General features: G+C 34.0%; 1 long non-coding RNA gene across 1 annotated transcript; it reads left to right on the top strand.

The window, feature by feature from the left end:
* Positions 1–18,224: 18,224 nt before the first annotated feature.
* LOC149413879 (uncharacterized) lies at positions 18,225–19,672 on the top strand. Its single transcript, XR_016304076.1, has 3 exons — positions 18,225–18,574; positions 18,662–18,733; positions 19,072–19,672. It is a non-coding gene; the product is annotated as an uncharacterized LOC149413879 (long non-coding RNA).
* The last annotated feature ends 2,359 nt before the right edge of the window (positions 19,673–22,031 follow it).

Below are 22,031 nucleotides of genomic sequence, written 5' to 3'. Positions count from 1 at the left end.
GCGTACTGTTGCTGGAGACCCTTTGCCTTATTATCACTGGTACGAACCCCTTGAAGTTGTTAGTTTTTTTTTCCAATGAGTTCATTTTACTGCAAAAATTACGAAGCAGGTGATTTTTGCATTCAATTTTCTCAATCAACTGTTTAGGACCGTATGGCATCAACATTCTAAGCTTACTGGTGATACTGCTATCACCGTCACCAATCAACTTAGAATATTTAAGCCCATGCATTTCAATGCTCTTGAGGAAGCCTTCTGCAATAATGTCGGCTTCCATCGCGGTAGAACTACCCGACCAATTTTTAAAACATTTATGTTGTGGAACATCGACCGTTTGTCCATTATTCTGCGCTTTTGCACAAATTGAGCAAGTGTTATTACGGACACCACAGAAAAGGACCTTTCTGGTGCGGAAGCCAATAATGCATGCTGCACCAGAATGCGAATTATAGTTAGTTTTGTACGATCGCTTTGCCCATGAACCATCTGCAACCACGGTGATTTGTGGCACACCGTCATCATCGACTTCATTGTTCTCCACAGCTAATCGGTTTTCTTCCTTTCCTGCTTCAATCATTTTTTCGAGTGCCAAATTTTCCAAGTGTCCTCCCAACTGAATCAGATGTTTATAGAATAAGGAAGACGACATACAAGGCATATTTATAGTGCTGCATATTTCCCGTAATTGGGAATAACCGTTGCCAGTACATACGATACCTTCAACCATCGCATTATTGATAGGCATACCGCCAACTTGCTTAGGCATGTCAGATTTTATAATTTCTATTTTTCCACAAAGCTTACATAAAAAATGAAATTCGCTGTATAATCCATTCCTGATTTCCCTTTGAAAACAAAAATGTGAAAAATTGCAATCAAATGGAGAATGATCAATTTTGGACAAAGAGTCAAATAAAAATTCTATGTTGACAATTCTTCTGCCAACTAAATTCGATGTAACGATGTGGTTCGGATCATCTTCTTCCTCAATCTCTAACTCAAAAGAGTCACTGGAATCGGATGAACAGTTGAATTCAATGTCGGGTGATACGTCTGACATTTTCTGCGACGATATTTCGGGTTCAATCACATCGGTACTAAAAGAAAAAAATCAGGCATCAAACCGTGAAAACAAAAGACCGCATATTATACTGTCAAGGTATGATCAATATGTGTAGTGATTATACTTACAAATTCGACAAAATAGTACAAGCAATTATAGGCAAAAATGGAGGACGGTTTTTATTCTTAAATTTAATCACTTTTAATTAAAGATCGTCGGTGTAATATTGAATTGTACCAATGTGTAAAAACACTGTCATCAAAACTAAAAGCTGAACGGCAATAAAATGAAACTCTCACTACTAACCAAAAGATGGTATCTTGATGTTATTGTGTACATTCTCGAGAGTTTGTTCTTGTGAAAATAAAATTATTTGCTTACCGTTTGCTCAAAATCCCACAATTCACATCGATGTTAGCATCGAAAAAATCCTTGTTGGCAAATTTAGCCTGACAATCTTCAACATCATTTACGGAACTGAAAATAACAAAAAAACATTACATTTTTACCGTAAAAAATAAATACTTATAATAAATATTGATTTAAATCAAATCATATTGCATTTAATTTTCACCTGTTCCGAGTTCTTTCTGTCTTTTTGACATTGCACTTCCTCTTTTTCCGGTGCATACTGGGTGGCTTACCACGTATCCACTTTCGACCTAAAACACAAATAACATTTTATAAAAATCAATAACGTAAGTACCCTAATTCATAACCTAATTATCATTGTTAAAAATGCTCAAATAATGATTACTTACCCATGTTGAATGAAATAAATTATTTGGGGATGCTTCGGTTAAAAACTGTGGAGTTTAAAAATAATATTATTCGTAAACAAAGTAACAAATTCGTCAATTAGGTATATATCCGCGCGGGCTGACTGCGAATGTCCGACTAACACATACACATACACTAGCAATAATAATAAAAAATGACTAAGGACGATTGACGTAGGTATGTATGCATGTATTTGTTAGGCGGGCGATCTCACCCGAGCCCCTGCCCCCCGGCCCGTGTTTCACCTACTCTAGCCAGCCCGACTCAAGAAAGTGCGAATGAGACAATAACAAAAAAGCTAGTTAAATATACGTTGAATTTGTGGCCACCAAATTCGGCTTTTGAAGCAAATAAAACTTTTTTCAGTGAAGATTCAAATTTTATTGTATAGTTCATTATATGCCTGAGACGGGATATGTGAGATTTTTTCAAAAAATAGCTTTCATTTGGTCACAAAAAATTGCCAAAGATGCCTCGTAAAATCATGTAAAATCGTCATCTTCTGGGGCCTATATTCTATAATTTAAGGCAAAAATCGAAAATCTGATCCATATGCGTACTTTATATATACCATGTCTTTTAACTAAAAAAAAAAAAAAACAGTTTACTCTAGTGTTTTAGCCGTAAATCCAAATTAAAATTTTGTATGAAACAGCCACGGCAGCCGTTCCTCTTAAATTAACCTTACAGGAAATTGCTAGACGTAACAAACTTTTACGCCCCAAATAATTCCCCGCTAAAAGTTCATGATTCCTAAAGGTTTTTAAGGCTAAAAAACTTCATGATTCCTAAAGGTTTTTAAGGCTAAAAAACTTCATTTACTTCTCTGTCAATGTGCTCTCTTTCTATGTGATTTGTGAATCACAAAGAACTATTGAAAATGTGTTATTGGTGCAGGAAACAATAATTGAAAATCAAACGCTCCCGTTTAAAGGTGTCTCCGGTGAAAGCATCGATCCCAGAAGCGGGCATCTGGGGTCCTTCTTATTACTTCAAGTTACCTTATGTTAATTATCATATATTATATAACAGGTGGAATTAATGTGGAAACTGTTCCCATCAAGGCAGAACCAGGGCCCCGAGAACAAGATGGAGGGGGAATTACCTTTACAGAAATAGACATAGACCTGCTAGATGTTAAAAAACAATGCTTAGACCAGTCTGAAAGAATTACCCCGATACCAGGTAAAATCAAGTATTCTTTGTTAATTCTTAAGTTTAATTTTATAAATAATTTCGTCTGTTATAAATTGATTTAATAAACTTCCATAAAACTTTCTTCTGCAGACTTAACAACAAATCTGAAGACGCGTCTGGGAAATTCCTGCTCTTCTGAGTCAAAGTTAGAACTTCACTTCCGCGACCACGCTGGAGTTAAAACTTTTAAATGTACTTACTGTAACTATTCGAGTACAGCAAATCTGAAGATGCACATGCTGACTCACAGTGGAGAAAAAGCTTTTGCTTGTGTCGACTGTACATATACATGTTCTCGAAAGGCATACTTGAAGAGTCACATGCTGACTCACAGTGGAGAAAAAGCTTTTTCTTGTGTTGTCTGTACATATTCATGTTCTCGAAAGGCATACTTGAAGAGACACATGGTGACTCACAGTGGAGAAAAAGCTTTTGCTTGTGTCGACTGTACATATTCATGTTCTAGAAAAGCAGACTTGAAGAGACACATGGTGACTCACAGTGGAGAAAAAGCTTTTGCTTGTGTCGACTGTACATATACATGCTCCCGAAAGGCATACTTGAAGATACACATGGTGATTCACAGTGGAGAAAAGCCTTTTTCATGTTACGACTGCAAAAAATCATTTTCTAGGAAGGAAATTTTGACGAACCACATGCTGACTCACAGTGGAGAAAAAGCTTTCGCTTGTGTTGACTGTACATATTCATGTTTTCGAAAGGTAAACTTGAAGAGTCACATGCTGACTCACAGTGGAGAAAAACCTTTTTCTTGTGTTGACTGTACATATTCATGTTCTAGAAAAGCAGTCTTGAAGAGTCACATGCTGACTCACAGTGGAGAAAAGCCCTTTTCATGTTCCGACTGCAAAAAATCATTTTCTCGCAAGTTAACTTTGACGAACCACATGCTGACTCATAGTGGAGAAAAAGCTTTCGCTTGTGTCGACTGTACATATACTTGTTCTCAAAAGGTTGGCTTGAAGAGTCACATGCTGACTCACAGTGGAGAAAAACCTTTTTCTTGTGTTGACTGTACAGTCAATGAATATGTACATATTCATGTTCTAGAAAAGCAGTCTTGAAGAGTCACATGCTGACTCACAGTGGAGAAAAAGCTTTTGCTTGTGTTGACTGTACATATTCATGTTCTAGAAAAGCAGACTTGAAGAGACACATGCTGACTCACAGTGGAGAAAAAGCTTTTGCTTGTGTTGACTGTACATATTCATTTTCTAGAAAAGCAGACTTGAAGACACACATGCTAACTCACAGTGGAGAAAAGCCTTTTTCGTGTTCCGACTGCAAAAAATCATTTGCTCGAAAGTACTATTTAACGAAGCATATGCTGACTCATATTTAAGAAAAACCTTTTGCTTGTTTTTCGTGCCTACCTTTGTGCAAAAAAACATTTAACGAGACACAAGCTGACTCATAATGGAGAAAAGCTATTTTCATGTTCTGACTGCAAAAAATCACTTTCCCAAAAAAGATATTTAATGCACCACATGGTAACTCATCGTGACGAGAAGCCTTTTTTATCTTCCTTTTGCAAAAAATCATTTACTCGAGAGACACATTTGCTGTACCACATGCTGACTCACAGCGTAGAAAAATCGTTTGCATGTTCCGCATGACCTAAAGATCATCAGTACACTATCGTTATAAGCTTTTTTATTTGCTGCCCTACTGTAAGAGCAGATTGAAGGATTATAATACTAGTTGTGTACAAAATTATGAAATAAGTTACACGAAAACAAAATACTCTAATTAAAAATGTTACATTATTTTGCGCATAAGCTCTCAAACCACGAAAAAATGCAATAATTATATCATATTACGTTGATTTATTTCTTTATCATTTATAAATAGCAATTACTTGAGGATATAGTTGACATTTATATGTCAATTATATCCTCATTTCTATGTCAAGGATAAAGCAAAGTAAAATCACTTATTTAACAGGAACATAACGACAAAAATCCATTAGGTAGGTTCTTAATTATATATTTTACATATCTTCAAAATGTTAGTCAAAATATCAATGTAAAAGTTGTTAAACACTTTCGTTGTTCCACGTCTACTACAAGAAGATCAAAACAAGTCTTCGTTATTGTATTTACCTATGTAATTCATTTCTCTGTAGTAATCTATTTACAATATATTATTGTTTTTGTGTTTATTTCGTAGAACTCTATTTTATTTTTAACATTTTTTTTATTAAAATAAAATTTAATAATATTATTATTAAGTTCTGTAAGTATCTTTTGGTTTTTGTTATTGTTACAGCTGTTTCGGCTTTCAAGGCCATTTTCAAAATGTGGTTTTAACCACCTTTAGACGACTTATTTATATGATTCTATTTTACCCGCTCTCAAATTAAAATGATTTATTACCGGTTAAACCTATTTACTGATAAAATAATTGTGACAATAGATTTCATATTCTGTGGGGGTATATTGAAGTCTGTTTTCCCCACATTAATGTTATCTTAATTGTTTAGTAATGATGTAGCAGTTATTAATCTATTTAAATGTGTTAAAATAGAATCATATAAATAAGTCGTCTAAACGTGGCTAAAACCACAGTTTGAAATTGGCCTTGAAAGCTGAAACAGCTGTAACAACAACAAAAACTATTTACAATGGAGACTTTACGCGATGTGGTAATGTATAAAGCTATAATAATTACTAATACTCTAGTGTAGATATACAGTAAACCATTATTATTAAATAAATGCTTTTCATAACTAAAGGGAAATTAAACTAGAACACCAAGATAGAATGATCCCAACATCCATTCATTGAAAGCTAAACATTATTATTATTACGTTTATTTGAATGCACTGTGTAATGTAATTAATTTATACTTGTTTATATAAAAGCCCGACAGGCGTAAATTAATAAATAATTTCTTGCAATTTCATTTCATGTTATAATTACTTGTAAAGCTGTAACTTGTTTTATGGGTGCAGTAAATGTTTGCAAATAAAAAGGTTGCAATTGTTTTGGTTTACGTATTGTCTTGGGAAACTACCGAAACATCCAACACGCCATTTTCCCTTAGGGGTGGGAAGAGAGGATAGACTGCCAAACAAATCCCTCTCGGGAGAAACTCACTTTCATCGACATGCACTCTAGCAAATTGTGGTGTTCCTTGAAGAGATTTGATATAAAATAAGATTACATAAATATTAATTACTTCTGAACTTACGTTCAAGCTATATAATAATAGTGTGCTGCGACTTGCTCAATCCTTGCTCAACTCTTTTGTCTAGAGCAATGTTTCCCGCGGTGGGGCGTACGCCCCACCGGGGGGGGCATAGTGCCTCAGTGGTGGGGCACCACGCTTCAGAGATGAAACCCGTAGGCTTTCTATATATAAAGGAGAATACTCATCAATCATACGAAAAATTTCAATGATTATCTAAAATCACAGAAACTATGCAGGATGTAGCTGTAGTTGTTGTATTGCTTAGTTGTTTTTTACCTACATAATGTATAAGTAAAGTGAGGAAATCTATAGTTGGTTTCTCCGTTAAGTAAATTGCACAAGTATAAACGAACCAAGTAACTGTTAATTTTCCTAAAATAAAATATATAATTACGATTAGAACATGATACATGATTTTTCCTAAGCATGAGTGCGAATTTGTAACATTAAGCTGGAAATTAGGGAACACGAATGATCACAGTAAGAACATGAGAATGGATTTTGCCTAGTATGACTTTTGTGAACATGAATAGTTACACTAATAAAATGAGAATGGTTTATCCTAAATATGAGTGATAATGTAGATCGTCAAATTTGACTTCCATAAACATGAATAATTATCGTAAGAATTGTTTTTTTTAGTATGAGGGCTATTGTTTCTAATTACACGTGACTTCTGTGAACATGAAATATCGCAGTAAGAACATGAAAACGGTTTATCTTTAGTGTGAATGTGAATCACTAAGTTTGTCTTTTGTGAACATTAATAGTTACAGTAAGAACATGATAATGGTCTTGCCTTACTATGAATGCGAATGTTTGCCATTAAGCTTGACTTCTGCGAACATGGATAGTTACAGAAAGAACACGAGAAAAGAGACGGGTTTTCCTTAGTATGGGTGTGAATGTGTCTTATTATGCTTGTCCATGAATAATCACAGTAAGAAAATAAGAAGAATGTTTCCTTAGAATGAGTGAGAACGTGTTGCAATAACTGTAACTTCTGTGGAAATGAATAATGACAGAAGAAAATAAGAATAGTTTATCCTGAGTCCTCGTATGAGTGACCACGTATGCCATTTAATTTGGCTTGCGTGCACAAAGAATTACAGTAATAACATGATATCGGTTTTTTGCTTACTTTGATTGTGAATGTGAAATTAAGGCTTAAAGAAGAAACTTACACCAAGAATTTGCAAAAAAACTAACATAAAATATCCTAACTTTACTTTGCATGCCAGAAAATTATGATTAACCTTTCCCTCAACTTATTTGAAGGAATGTGGTTTTAGCGTTTGTGAATTTAATCATCAAAAAACTAAATCGTTTGGAAAAAACTAATAAAGGGGGCCTAAGACCGAAATTAACTATGTTAGATCCGAACATAAAATTTCTTTGTAGCAAGCGTAACTGAATTTAATTTCAGTTGTAATAAATGTATTAGAAAAGGTTTTATTCAATTTAATAAGGGGTTCATATATTTACAAACATATTAGATTATGATTTAAAAATTTACCTGTTGTTTCATAAAAAAATATGCCGGTGGGGCATCTGACTTTTGAAAAGACTACGGTGGGGCATGGCATAAAGAAGGCTGGGAAACACTGGTCTAGAGTCTATACCCTTCTGATGTTTATTTATTTTTACATAACATAGTGTACATAAAACAGGCATGGTGCTCAAAAATTTACATACACTGATGTTTAAATACATAATAATAACAAAAATAGTTAATAATAGAATTAATTAATTATTAATAGACTCATTGAGTCCTCTTTGGTTTTGCTTAGCATTGAATCCTCTATCTAAAATGTTAATTAAAAGCAAGTTTGGAATAAAAGTTAAGGGTTATACAAGGGAGAGTAGTACAATTTCGCATTTATTATTTATGGATGACATAAAATTATTTTAGAATTGTGAACAAAATTTAGAGAAAATGATCGAGGTAGTTAAAAACTTTTCAGATGATATCAAAATGACTTTTGGTTTAGATAAATGTAGAACGATCCATATAGAGAAAGGCAAAATTGTAGATGGGGACGAGAGTATATTTAGAAATGTCCAAATTACTAGTATGAAAAGGAATGAAGTTCATAAGTATTTAGGATACCCACAATCAAATAGATTAGACCATACTAGTATTAAAAATGATATAAGGATTAATTTCAAACTAGGATCAGGAAAATTTTAAAATGCAATCTATCTGCTAAAAATTTAGTAAAAGCAATAAATACTTGGGCAATACCTCTATTAACGTACTCATTTGGCATAATTAAATGGTCTAATACAGATTTAGATAACTTAGAAAGATTAATTAGAACTACGCTAACAAAGTTTAATTGCCATCATCCAAATTCTGCTATAGAACGAGTTAATTTACCTAGAAATTTAGGAGGTAGAGGTATAGTCAATATAACTTCTTTGAAACATAATCAGGTAGAAATGCTAAGAACTTTTTTTCCATAGGAAAGCTCATAGCTCAGAAATGCACAAAATAATTTGCAAGGCAGATAGAAATATTACACTTTTAAATTTATACGATGAGAATGCCAACATTTTTATAAATCCCAACCAGGAATTATTAGATTCCTGGTCAAATAAAATTTTAAAAGCAAAACACTTCAATTATCTCAACCAAACGTATGTTGACAAATTTTCGTCAAACAAATGGTTGAGTATTGGAGAGTTGAGCGCAGAAATAGAAGGATTTATGCTTGCCATTCAGGACAGAGTCATTAATACTAAAAATTATAGAAAGCATATAATCAAAGATACAAATCAAATTGATGATTTATGTAGAAAATGTTTGACTTTTCCGGAAACTATAGAACATATTATATCGGGATGTTCTATATTAGCACCGTCCGAGTATACATTTAGGCACAATTAATTTTTTTTAAATAATTCTCCAAAATTTGGTAATTAAACATAACTTGATTGACTGCCGTAATATAGTACCATATTATGAATACGAACCAAATTCATTTTTAGAAAACGAATTTTATAAAATATATTATGATAAAACTATACTAACAGACCGAACGATTAGTCATAATAGACCCGATATAGTTTTACATGACAAAATTAAAAAAATAACTTATATCATTGATGTCGCTATTCCAAATTATTGTAATATTCAAAAATCTGTAAATGAAAAAAATAAGAAAATACACAGATTTAGGAAATGAAATAAAAAGAATTTGGCATTCTCAGACTATAAAAATATTACCATTCGTTATTTCGGCTACTGGCATTATACCTAGCTCTCTAATTAAAAATTTAGGCGTATTAGATCTATCAAAAAATTTATATATAAAGATGCAAAAGTCGGTCATTTTGAATACATGTAGAATAACGAAAGATTTTTTTAAATATTTATGTTGAGGGATCAGTAGGATTTATAGACCCTGTTAGAAGCTCTACCGAGCCGAACCCTCTGATGAAAATATCTGGAGTCGGTGAATTATTTTCCTTTTTGATCTCTGGTGAGTTGACGTGTTGTTCTTGTATTGTTTTGTATTTATTTTGCTTATATTTATTTATTTATTTATTTATACTGGGTTTTACAGATGATCACACTGAGATCACTACGTGAGAACAATCCACTTATAAAAACTCAGTTATTGTACAATTAGATTATATAATGCACTTGAGGAAGGTCGGGCTCTCGGAGCAGCCTGACGCGTTTTGGTCGGTGTCGTCTTTCTTCGACAATTACAAGGGAAATTTCATATATTCCGCCCTTAAAAGTGTCAATAAATGTTCCTTACTGTATTTAAGTTGCTTAGGTGTGCTAAAAACTAATTTTACTGTGACCAGTGTGGACGTATAGCGACTTTAAGAAAATGTGACAAATAATATTGTTAATCCTAAGATGTGTGAATTCCTGTGCCTATAATACGAGACCAGTGCTTTGAACATTCACCAGATGTGACCATCCCTTCGGCCTTTGCCCCTTGCCCCTCGTCCACCCGCACCAATACTGCAAACCCCGCTGTCCGACGCATACAGTGCCGTTATAGAATGTGGGCCATGTGTGTGGGCCATTTGACATTGCTTAGGCCACAGAATCGTCGTTTCTCGGAATCTACCCTCAACCCGCACAAGAAAAGAGACATTTGGCGACTCATGCAACCCCTGCCGCAACCTCCGCTCCCCACCGCTCGTGCATTTCCGCGCGTGGAATAATGACATCGGAAATGAAGGATGAAATCGGACTGAACCCGCGCTCTTTGGTTTGCTGTCTACATGGAGTGTTTTAAAACAATTATACAGTGGTAACATTTATATTTTTAGTGGTAGTTTATTTGTTTAAGTTAAATGTTATATTAAGCGTATAAATATGTATTATTTGTTTTATGTGTGTAACGATATGATAAGTTGTATAAGTAAGATGTTTAAGTAGTACTTGGAAGGGAATGGCCGACAAAGATGTCGATGAGGTTCGCTATCCATCACATCGCCAACCCTTCGGTGGCGCAAAGAGGAGGACGGAACGTGATCAATGTCGAATTGGTACATGGAACATTAGAGGAGGAATGGAAAGAAAGATGAACGAACTGTGTGATACTATGGTGAGCAAATGTTTGGACGTACTTTGTATAACAGAGAGTATGAAAAAAGGTAGCGGTACAATGCAGCATAATGATAGGCTCGTCATTTGGTCTGGGAGACCAGATACGGAGAGGGCTTGTCAAGGTGTTGCAGCGCTACTGTCTCCCAGAATGATTGAATGTATGTTGCAGTATGAATGTGTAAGTCCGAGAATAATGTGGATCAGATTTAAAATCGGCTTGACAAGGGTGTTTCTTGTTATTTGCTACGGCCCTGTTAATTCTGAAAGCGATGAAGTGAAATATGATTTTTGGACTGGTGTGAATGTTGTAATGAGACTAAAAAATATGAACGAAAGGATTATAATGGCAGGTGATTTGAATGGGTGGGTGGGAATTAGACGTGACGGATTTGATTCGGTCTTAGGTATGTTTGGGGATAAAAGAACGAATGACAACGGGAACAGAATGCTTGAAGTATGTTTAGAGTGGAACCTGTTGGTGTCGAATACTTTCTTCGATCATAAAGGTATCCACCAATATACGTGGGAAAGAGGAAATGAGAGGTCAATTATTGATTTTGTAGTAATTGACTCTAGGTTGAGAGCTGTTACCGAGGACACAAGAGTTTTCAGAGGGGCTGAGGTCGAAACTGACCACTTTCTTGTAGTGTCGAGAGTAAACCTCTTTCGCGGTTGGCGCTCTAAAGTGAAAACGGTACCAACTCCGACAAGAGTCAAAATAGAAAAACTGCAAAACGATAATGTGAGAAGTAAGTATGTGAATTGTGCAGAGATAAGATTGAATGCGAAGGAAATGGATGGTCTAAGCATAGACGAAACATGGAACCACATAAAAGTGTGTCTTTGTGAATCTGCTAGGGAGGTTTGTGGAATAAGTACTCAAGGTAGGAAGAAAGGTGATGCATGGTGGGATGATGAGATTAAAGCACTGGTCTCAGAGAAGAAGAAAGCATGGTTGTGTCTGATTGCGGCTGGCAGTGCTTCCAGCGAAGAGAAGTATCGAGCGAAAGAAGTATATAAGGAATGTAAGAAAAAAATAAGAGTTGGAGTGAAAGAACGAAAGAAACGCCTGGAAGAGGAAGAAGGAATGAAAATGACAAACCATTTCCAAGAAAACATTAAGTTGTTTTGGAAAGAAGTCAAAAGGTCCCGGAGTGGCCCAGAAAACGGAAGCATGAAAGTGATAAAATCAAAAGATGGAAAAATGTTGACGAATGAGGAAAAAATAAAAGAGAGATGGATGAATTATTTCGAGGAAGTCTTCGAAAGCGAAGTGAATGACAGTGATTCCAGCGGCGAATCAGATATGAATGACGATGGAGTGAATGTTACCGAAATTAGCATGGATGAGATAGAAAGCTCGATTAAATGTATGAAGAATGGTAAGGCTGTTGGGTTTGACAATATTGCTGCTGAATATTTTAAAGGAGGTAGCCGTGTAATTCTCACATGGTTGTGCAATCTTTTTAACCAATGTTTAAAGGAAGGTTACACGCCTTTAGATTGGAGAAGGGCTGTGATCATGCCATTATACAAATGTAAAGGGTCACGTATGGAATGTGGGAATCATAGGGCTATTAGCCTGCTAAGTTCAGTTGGCAAGCTGTATGGTAGAATTTTGATTGAAAGAGTAAGAAAGGAAACAAAAGATAAAATATGGGATGTGCAAGGTGCTTTTATGAGTGGAAGGGGGTGCATGGACCAGATCTTCTCATTGCGTATGCTCACTGAAAAGTTTCTGGCAAAAAACCAGAAACTTTTCTGTGCCTTTGTAGATCTACAAAAAGCATACGACCGAGTCGACAGGAAAAAGCTATGGAAGGTGTTGTCCAAGTATGGAGTGAATACAAATCTGACTCAGGCAATCGCGTCTCTGTATGAGGGAAGCGTTGCATGTGTTAGGGTGAACGGTGATTTTACGGGGTGGTTTGATATCACAAAAGGTGTTAAACAAGGCTGCGTAATGTCACCGTGGTTATTCAATCTATACATGGATAATTGTATGCAAGAATTGAAAGAGGTGGGATTGGGCGCGAATTTGAATAGTTTGAAAGTATGTTGCCTGTTGTATGCTGATGATGCGGTGCTGATTGCTAATAGTATAGAAGATCTACAGTCTCTCGTGTCTAGAATGAACGAAGTATGCATGAAGAATGAGTTAATGATGAATGTAAGTAAGTCTAAAGTAATGGTGTTTGAAAGAGAGAGTACGAAAACAGTGTGCAATATAATTGTGAATGAGGAATACTTGGAGCAGGTGGATGAGTTTGTGTATTTAGGAAGTATGTTTACGAGAGATGGGAAGGCTGACAGAGATATTGAAAGAAGGGTAAATGCAGGTAATTCCGTTAATGGAGGACTGAACGCCGTTGGCGCTAACAAAAAATTGTCCAAAGAAGCGAAGTTAGCAGTCCACAACGGAGTGCTGGTACCTACCTTGATGTATGGAAGTGAGGCATGGAACTGGCAAAGAAAGGATGAAAGTAGATTGAATGCTGTTGAAATGAGATCCCTGAGGCGTATGTGTGGTAAAACCATGTTTGATCGTGTGAGGAATGTGGAGATCCGCAAAGAGTGCAAGGCGGATGAAAGCGTAATGAGTAAGATTAAGAAAGGGACGCTTAGATGGTTTGGGTATGTAGAGCGAATGAGCGAATATAGGAGTGTAAGGAGGATATATGATGCAAATGCGAATGGTAGCAGAAGTCGGGGACGCCCGAGGAAGACATGGCACGATCAAGTGAATCAGATACTCGAGTCGGGCCATGTCAAGAGTCAGAATAATAGAAGAGTATGTATGAGACGATGTATGAATGTGAATGAGGCAAGGAGTGTGTGCCAAGACCGAGTTGTTTGGCGGTCCGTCCTCTCTGCCTACCCCTGCGAGGAAACGGCGTGATGGTTAGTTAGTTAGTTAGTTAGTCAAATTAAATCCTATTAAGTTGTTGCAGTAAGACTGAGTTCGATTCCTAGTTGAGACCGTTACTTTTTATTTTTCTGTGTCTTGTTCTGTTTCATGTTTTGTTTAGATATTTTATCTTCTACTTCAATGATAAATCAATGCTCAATACATCGGTTGTACTGACCCTGTTTTGTATTACTGTCCATTGTCTTTTTGAAAATAAAAAGTATTTTTATGTGTGCATAGCTGTGGGTTTTTTTTATTTTCCTTTTCCTGCATTCCAATATTTTTATTTTTAAAATATAATTTTTGTGGGCTAGTGAATGAACGATGTTAGCTGGGTGCAGTTATATTGTCTATGTTTGCACTTTTTTAAATGGCCTTGAGATTTATTTATGGTCCACAATATATTTACCTGTCTGGACCAAACGACCGTTTTATCTTTGGTTAAGGGGGTGACAAAATGGGGCCATACAAAAAGCCCGAAGATATCGATCTAGAGAGTGGTTTATTTATGTATCAGTATAACCTAAAAATTATCGCTGACGCATGCTTCTGTCGTTGCATCCTGTTTTTAAACTCTAATTCTATATAATATTCCTTACGCTGTTTTCCTAACGCAGTTAAATGTATCATCGCTTGTGTTAGTTATTGGTAAGTTCTAACGCTGATATTTTCTACAAATCCACAACTGCGATATTATGTCTTCGCGCGTATACATGTGAACCTGAACCTGTGTGAACACGCGAACCGCCGCGCCGTTTGCATTTGGTTTGTTCCTTTTTATTTTGGTACTATATTTTACATTTCTTAGTACAATTTAGTAATGTTGGCCTCACTTGGTGGCTTACCCGTGCTGAGGCCTCAAAAGGCCTCCTTTCCCACAGTAAAGTAGGTTGTGTATACGCGCAATGTCAGGCCCACGACACAATCTGACTTTATAAATCCGGATTGTGAGTAGGCAAAACCACCGACTGAATTATTAATACACCGTTCTCGGTTTTTATAATAATTCTGTCGGCGGTTCAAAATGTTGGTGCGATCTAGCTTAACTTATGACGCCATATGACCTTTTGGTTGAGTAACGTTTGAACTGTCAATTTTGACGTCTACTTTTTTAAGAATTGTATTACGAAGGCAATGATTGAAATTGTCACTAATTCTAAAAAAATCCATTACATTTTGTTAGTAGCAGATTCATTATCCAAAATACGGTTATATCGTTTTATATAGAAATATAGTGGAAGATAGCGTTAGATTATTGTATTCCGACGATTGACGACGATTCTCTCAAGCGATTTCAATCGTCTTATCTTCAATGTCACTAGTATATCCTTATTTGAAAATATTTTTACAGTAGATTCCATTGCTTGGGAAAATATTAAAACCTAAAGATAATATTCATATCTCATACAAATTGGAGTTCCGTCAAAACAACGTTCAGTTTTGGGAAGCTTCAGACATATGTTTTGTGCACAACAGAGCCATGGATCAACTTAATCCAGAGAATGTATCCATCAAGACGGAACCAGTGCCCCGGGAAGACAATGGAGGTGAAATACCTTATACGGATATGGATTTCGACCTCCCAGATGTAAAGAAGGAATGTTTGCAGAATGCGGAGAGTGCTCGGACAGCCAGTAAGTTGCGTTGCACATTATTTTTGAAATGTAGGTTGTTAAATACTGATGTTCGGAATCCTTGTCCGTTTTGAAATATTGCGCAGACAGGACATAATATACTTGTTCATAACGTCCTCTCTTGCTGTACCTAAATAAGTACTACAGCAATATTTTAACTTATACTCACAAATCACATGTTGCAACCTTACCTTATTCGGGATATAATAAAGTTCAATTAATTACAATGCACTGAAAACACAATATTGATGTAATTTTTGACCGGTCAGTGGTTGAGTGGGCATAGCGCTTGGGTCTCACCCGAGCGTCGCGTGTTCGATTCCTCGGCTGGCTCAGTCTTCCATCACAACACAAGCAACATTTTCGGCTTTCTGTGGTGGTAGAAGGAGATTTTCAAACATTGTTGGGTTATTCGTAATCCGGGAATGTTTGTCTTTCTTTAAAAAAAAAAAAAAAAAAATGCATTATTCCATTAGCTGCAAACAACAAAACGCCATACTGAAAGTGCTCTAGAGTAAAAGTTTTATCCTTCTTGAAGGATCACTCTTGCAGTTGACATCTGGGGTCCTTCATATTTCTTAAATTAATTTTTAATATAACAGTATTAGAAGTGTGCTCCTGTAGAAGAGAACATTGCCCACGATACATGTAGATTGTTTTTTATAAAAATTATGTGATGTAAACAAAGTTTTTTGAACTTTTAATAAAATAAATTATGCCATCACAAAGCAAAAAACTTTTTCACAAAGCAAGATAAGTTGATTAAGTTAATTTAATTGTTTTTTTTTTTAACATTAACAAGTAGTCCTACATCAAGTGCCCATTTAAGGGCCCACTATTCGAATTTCATCCAATTTCCGAGATATTTTTCTTAAAAGTTTGAAGTTTTTAAGCTCTTAAAAAATATATATGTTATTCTTTAAGATAGTATCTATTTGTTCCAAAAGCCGAAACGGTAATTATTTGAAATTCCCTCGATAGAAATAAATCGCAAAGTATGCTCCGAAAAATATTATTAACACTTTTATTTCTGTTATTTTACAAGTTATATGTATGAAAAAAATCACAATGCTTCTTTTAATGCTACTCAATAGACCCCAAAAGTAATTTTTGCTATTTTTGAAATACGCCGTGATTTATTAAACATTTTCACAACTGTCGCTTACGCCTATTGCTTTTAAATCATATTTATTATAGCGCGCTCGCTCCGACTTGAAGATTAACCTATCTTTATTTGAAAAGTTCATTCGCCAACTCGAGGGCTTTGGGGGCAGACGTGTCGTTCATCGTTCTATGATCTACAGACGTGCGATTACGTGCAAATATTTGAATTTATAAAGATAATTTTTACGCGTGTAAAGTTTATGAGTTAATAAATATTGTTTTTTCAAAGATGGGAAATACACGAAAGATATCCCGTATTTCAAAGAAAAAATGTTATCTCATAAAATTATATCCTATCTAATAGGTGAGAAGAAAAAAATACAATTTTTGATTTATAAGCTTATATTTATTATAAACGATAATTTACTATAAAAATTAATAATTCATATTTTTATTTATGTATTGTGTAGTAAAAAGTTATTATTTTTTTTTCAGAATAGGTACTTTGGGAAATAAAACTAATTCCAATGCATTAGAAATTACGGGGTAAATTTTTATTAATTTAGTTTTCTTGTTGTCTTGTCTCTTTTCTTGTTCCTATACGATCGTGATTTATTTGCGAATTAACTTTCTACGTACACAAATACACACGTCACTTTACATCTGCTCCTTAGAGTAATATTACTCTAAGATCTGCTCTAATGATTCACAATGCAACGATGTCCGAAATATAATATAATATGTAATAATAATAAGGGCCACCTGTTTCAAATAACAATACTCGAACGTGGAATCCAGAAAAATAATGAACGGGCCAGCGAAAAAAGCTATTGAAAGTTCTGAAACTGTGGGGAATATAATTTAATAAAATAAAATACTTTTTTGTTTTAAAACCACGATATTTATTAATTTAAGAACCGACTGGTTTTGCTTTACTTAAGCATCATCAGGGTACAAATTAATACTAAACAAGAAGTACATAATGTGTGCATATATATAACAAAATATAGAGGGAGACAACATGATACAAATATAAGCAACACAAAGACGGTCATAAAATACATTAACATAAGTGCACAAGTAATGGAAAAACCGCTAGATAATTATGTAGACTAATGGGTTATACGAATAAATCGGGAGAAACAAAACATCAACTGGCAAGGTGGTAAGGAGGTAAGGAGAACTGGGAATTTTTTATGGGTTTATTGGAAACAGACTTAATATTGGACTACTTGATATGTCTAATTGATTATTAAGTATCTGACTTTTGGTTTTTACAGCTTTTTTAATTTCTAGTGCCTCTAAATTGTTTAGTCTGTTACCATGCCCGTTTTTATGTAAGATGTTAGCACCGGTGCTATGACAGAATGTATGATCTTTATCGATCAAATGATTTGCAAATTCGGAAAAACCGTTATTATTGAGGTTTTATTGATGTTTTGTTTTTCCCGATTTATTCGTATAACCCATTAGTCTACATAATTATCTAGCGGTTTTCCATTACTTGTACACTTATGTTAATGTATTTTATGACCGTCTTTGTGTTGCTTATATTTGTATCATGTTGTCTCCCTCTATAATATATTTGTATCATGTTGTCTCCCTCTATATTTTGTTATATATATGCACACATTATGTACTTCTTGTTTAGTATTAATTTGTACCCTGATGATGCTTAAGTAAAGCGAAACCGGTCGGTTCTTAAATTAATAAATATCGTGGTTTTAAAACAAAAAAGTATTTTATTTTATTAAATATGTCAAACCACAAAGTGATTGCTTTCTACAATAATATAATTTAGTTCAGTGATGTTATTTTTCATGTCGGAAGGAGGCCCTGAAGAAAATAATTTCTCTCAGAGCCTGTGTCATCTTTGAGAATGCTGTATAGAGGGTCTTTTTTGAGGAGGAGGGAGTGAACCTGTCCTGAATGTCAACTGTACAATTTCTACCCAGAATTAACTTAATTGTACGTTTTTTGACTAACCGTACCTTGGTGTTCTATTTTCAATAAACTCTTTAATTATGTTTCAGATGTGAAATCTATACTCCGCTACAGAATGTTTTGCCCAAGTCTTGTAAAGATGCAAAGGCACGGAGGTAATAATAAAATCATTTGAGCCCTTTACTGTTATTTAAAAGGTCACTTGAAGTGCAGTTATAATCAATGATTTTATTTTTTTCTAGCTTCCACGAATAATCTGAAAAGGCATTATCTAAGGATTATACTCTTAAGGAGAATATAGAAAATGTAGAAAGGTGAAACGGATTTAAGATTTTCGATGAAATGATTGTGTTGTGAAATATTTATTTTGTTATTTATTACTTTATTTTTTTTTTACAGTTTTACCGTACGCGGTCTTGTTGTAGAGTGGTATATCTAACTGTCATGGAAAGTTTTTTTTCTGAGCTTTAAGAGAAAGGTTTCTTAAAGATACTGGAGTTATTCTAGGGCTATGTTAGATTTTTAACATCGATCACCGTAATGCTTGCCTTCCTGAATAAATCTAATTTTATTTAATCATTACGGGCAAGATATTTTTGACAATGGTGTGTTTTTATCTTTCTGTATTCCAATCATTTAGCTTTGCTTCTAGGGTTGTGCCCCAGTATTGCTTTTTGGAGACTGTAAACGGATCTCTCGGCATTTAATGAAACTGCAGCAGAACAAAGGCTGTTGCTATATTGACGTTCATGGTATGTTTTGCTCAGATTGACGATAAGGTTTCCAGATCCGCATTTCGCTCGAAGCATGTTTAGGGTAATAAGTTTATAGTTTAGGGTTCTTTCACCGTATTTATGGGAACATTTCAGAACCACCAATCTTTCATTTTGAGTGAATCTTGTGTTTGTGATTAAATTATATTTGACAATTTAAACAAATAATATTTAGAGAAGTTAAAAATAAAATTGAAAGTTCACTGAAAGCTTAAACTATTAAAAGTAGTAATTTCATAAAAATGTAAATAAATAGAGCCCCTTTCACATTTTAGAATGTAATTTTATGTTGCTTACATGTTTTATTACTCTTTATAATTATTGAATTGTTTAAATGAATAAATAAATAATTACAAAAAAGTCTTCTGATTTGTAAGTCCTCAGGAAGCACTAAGGATCTTTCTATCTATCTTTATAATATAATAAATTTGATGAGCATAAAAATGTAAACGTGTATATAATTGATATAAATGTACAAAAGTAGATATTACACGTGTATAAATATTATATTGCGCATATTATACAAGATGTCGGGGGTAAAGTGCACAAACTTCGGGAGGTGATTCTAATTGATAGTACAAGTAAAAAAGAATAAAAAACTTTTTTTGGAATTCCAACGTTTTAAGATAGTTTTTGAGTAAAAAAGTTTAATTTTTTGTATAGAAAAAAAAACAATTTCTTCTACGGAAAATAAATTTTTGTGGAAAAAATTTGGAAATTCGAATAATTTCCATTTCATTTTTACTTCTTCTAGCATTTAGAATAACCTCCTGAAGTTTGAGCACTTTACCCCCGGACACCCTATAAAGATAACCATATAAGAAAAACCTTATTGATGTAAAAATATATTTATTGATTTTATAAAAGTTATAAATTACTTTTATAAAAGTGATAATAGTATTTTAGTAAAGTAAAGTAATTTTTATACCTATTCAAATAACTTTCGTAAATGTTTTTTGTAAAATTAAAAAAAAATAATAATTAATTAAATCCGTAATAAAACCCATATTTTGAGAACCATCTTCATTTCGACATCGTTATAATTCGCTCGGTGCTAACTAAAAATGGTTCTGTTTTTCTAAAATTGCAATAGATGTCGGTAATTTAATTTCGTTATTTAAATTATAATCCCCAAAATTATTCCTAATACGAATTCAGACACCTCTGTCGGATTCTTTTAACACTAAATATTGTTTATTTTGAGGGTGTTGCCCAAATCTAAATTCTTCACGCGGAAAGCGGGCCCTTAAGCAGTTATTTAATCTCTCTTTGTAATGCAATAACCAGTTCTAAATTTACCAAAGTTACAACAATTGACTAGTTCAATATAAACAATGTTTCCAGGAGATACGCTGATAATTGTGACCAATTTCTTGAATTTCTCATTAATTTTATAATAAATATAAGAGCGAATTTAGCAAAGCAAGCTATGCAATGTGATGAAGCAATACAAATAAACGAACCTTCTGAGCAGGGAAAGAAGCTCTTGTCATAAAAATCACCACCGATGAAATAGAAAATACTATTTCTTCCCTAAAATGAAATGTATCTTTGGGGGACTTAATCACAACCAATGCAATGAAATATCTCTTTAAAGTACTTATCATTCCTCTAACATACCTTGTCAATCTGTCTATAACTGGAAGCGTTTTCCCCACAGCTCGCAAACAAGCTATTGTTATACCAATATTACAAGGATGTAAACATGTCATTTACAACTATTTACTAATAAACCTACTCAACACGTTTTCAAACATATTGGAGAAAATACTCAAAAATACATCCTATCCTACTAAAAATAATAGAGAAATCAGGTTAATGACTTATATATATATATATATATATATATATATGTTATGGTTAAGGTTTTCACGGGTGTAAGATGTAGAATAATGTTCTCGGTTTACCCGCGTAAAGTAGTCCTTAAAAGGACTTTTTAATTTCTGACTTTTCGGACAGATCTCACTGTCCATCTTCAGTATCATCTCATCTCATCTTCAGTATCATCTTCAGTATCATCTTCTTGTATCTTGACTTCCGGACCGAACATACACGCGAAAGCGTTCAGTTTGAGACGAAATTCAGGACATAAGGCCTCTGAAGATGGACAGTGAGATCTGTCCGAAAAGTCAGAAATTAAAAAGTCCTTTTAAGGACTACTTTACGCGGGTAAACCGAGAACATTATTCTACATATATATTTATATATATATATATATATATATATATATATATATATATATATATATATATATATATATATATATATATATAAAGATAACCAGTTTGACTTACGGAAGAATATGGGAACCGGTGATGAAGCATTACAAATGATCACCTCAGTTGTAGAAGCTCTAGATGTTGACAAAAAAGCAATGGCTGTCTTTTTAGACTTGTCCAAGGCATTTGACACTGAATCCCATGGCTTACTCCCATAATATTATTATTAGCACACAAGACTACAAAACTTACTAAGCTTATTTACAAAACATTAGATAGAGGCAAAAAATGCTTAAGTATATTCGTTGACCCCCCTAAACCTTTTGATAGTGTCTCACATTCAAAATTAATTAATAAACTAAATAATATAGGAATTACTGGCTAAGCTAAAACATGGTTAAAAAGTTATCTCTATCAAAGAACTCAACAGGTTAAAGTAAACAACGAATTAAGTGAAATAGAAAATATAGATTTTGGAGTCCCACAAGGAACTGTTTTGGGACCTTTACTATTTATATTATATTTATTTTAAATAAATAAATAAAATAAATAAATTTATACTATATGTAAATGAACTTTTTCAACTCCCAATCATTGGAAACATTATATCTTACGCAGAT

The sequence above is a fragment of the Hesperophylax consimilis genome, chromosome 20 (genome assembly GCF_061612785.1).
Source record: "Hesperophylax consimilis isolate HC1 chromosome 20, BYU_Hcon_1.0, whole genome shotgun sequence".
In the NCBI taxonomy this organism is placed as follows: domain Eukaryota; kingdom Metazoa; phylum Arthropoda; class Insecta; order Trichoptera; family Limnephilidae; genus Hesperophylax; species Hesperophylax consimilis.
The sequence above is the reverse complement of the archived record's forward strand: the minus strand, read 5'-3'. Positions and strand labels throughout refer to the sequence as shown.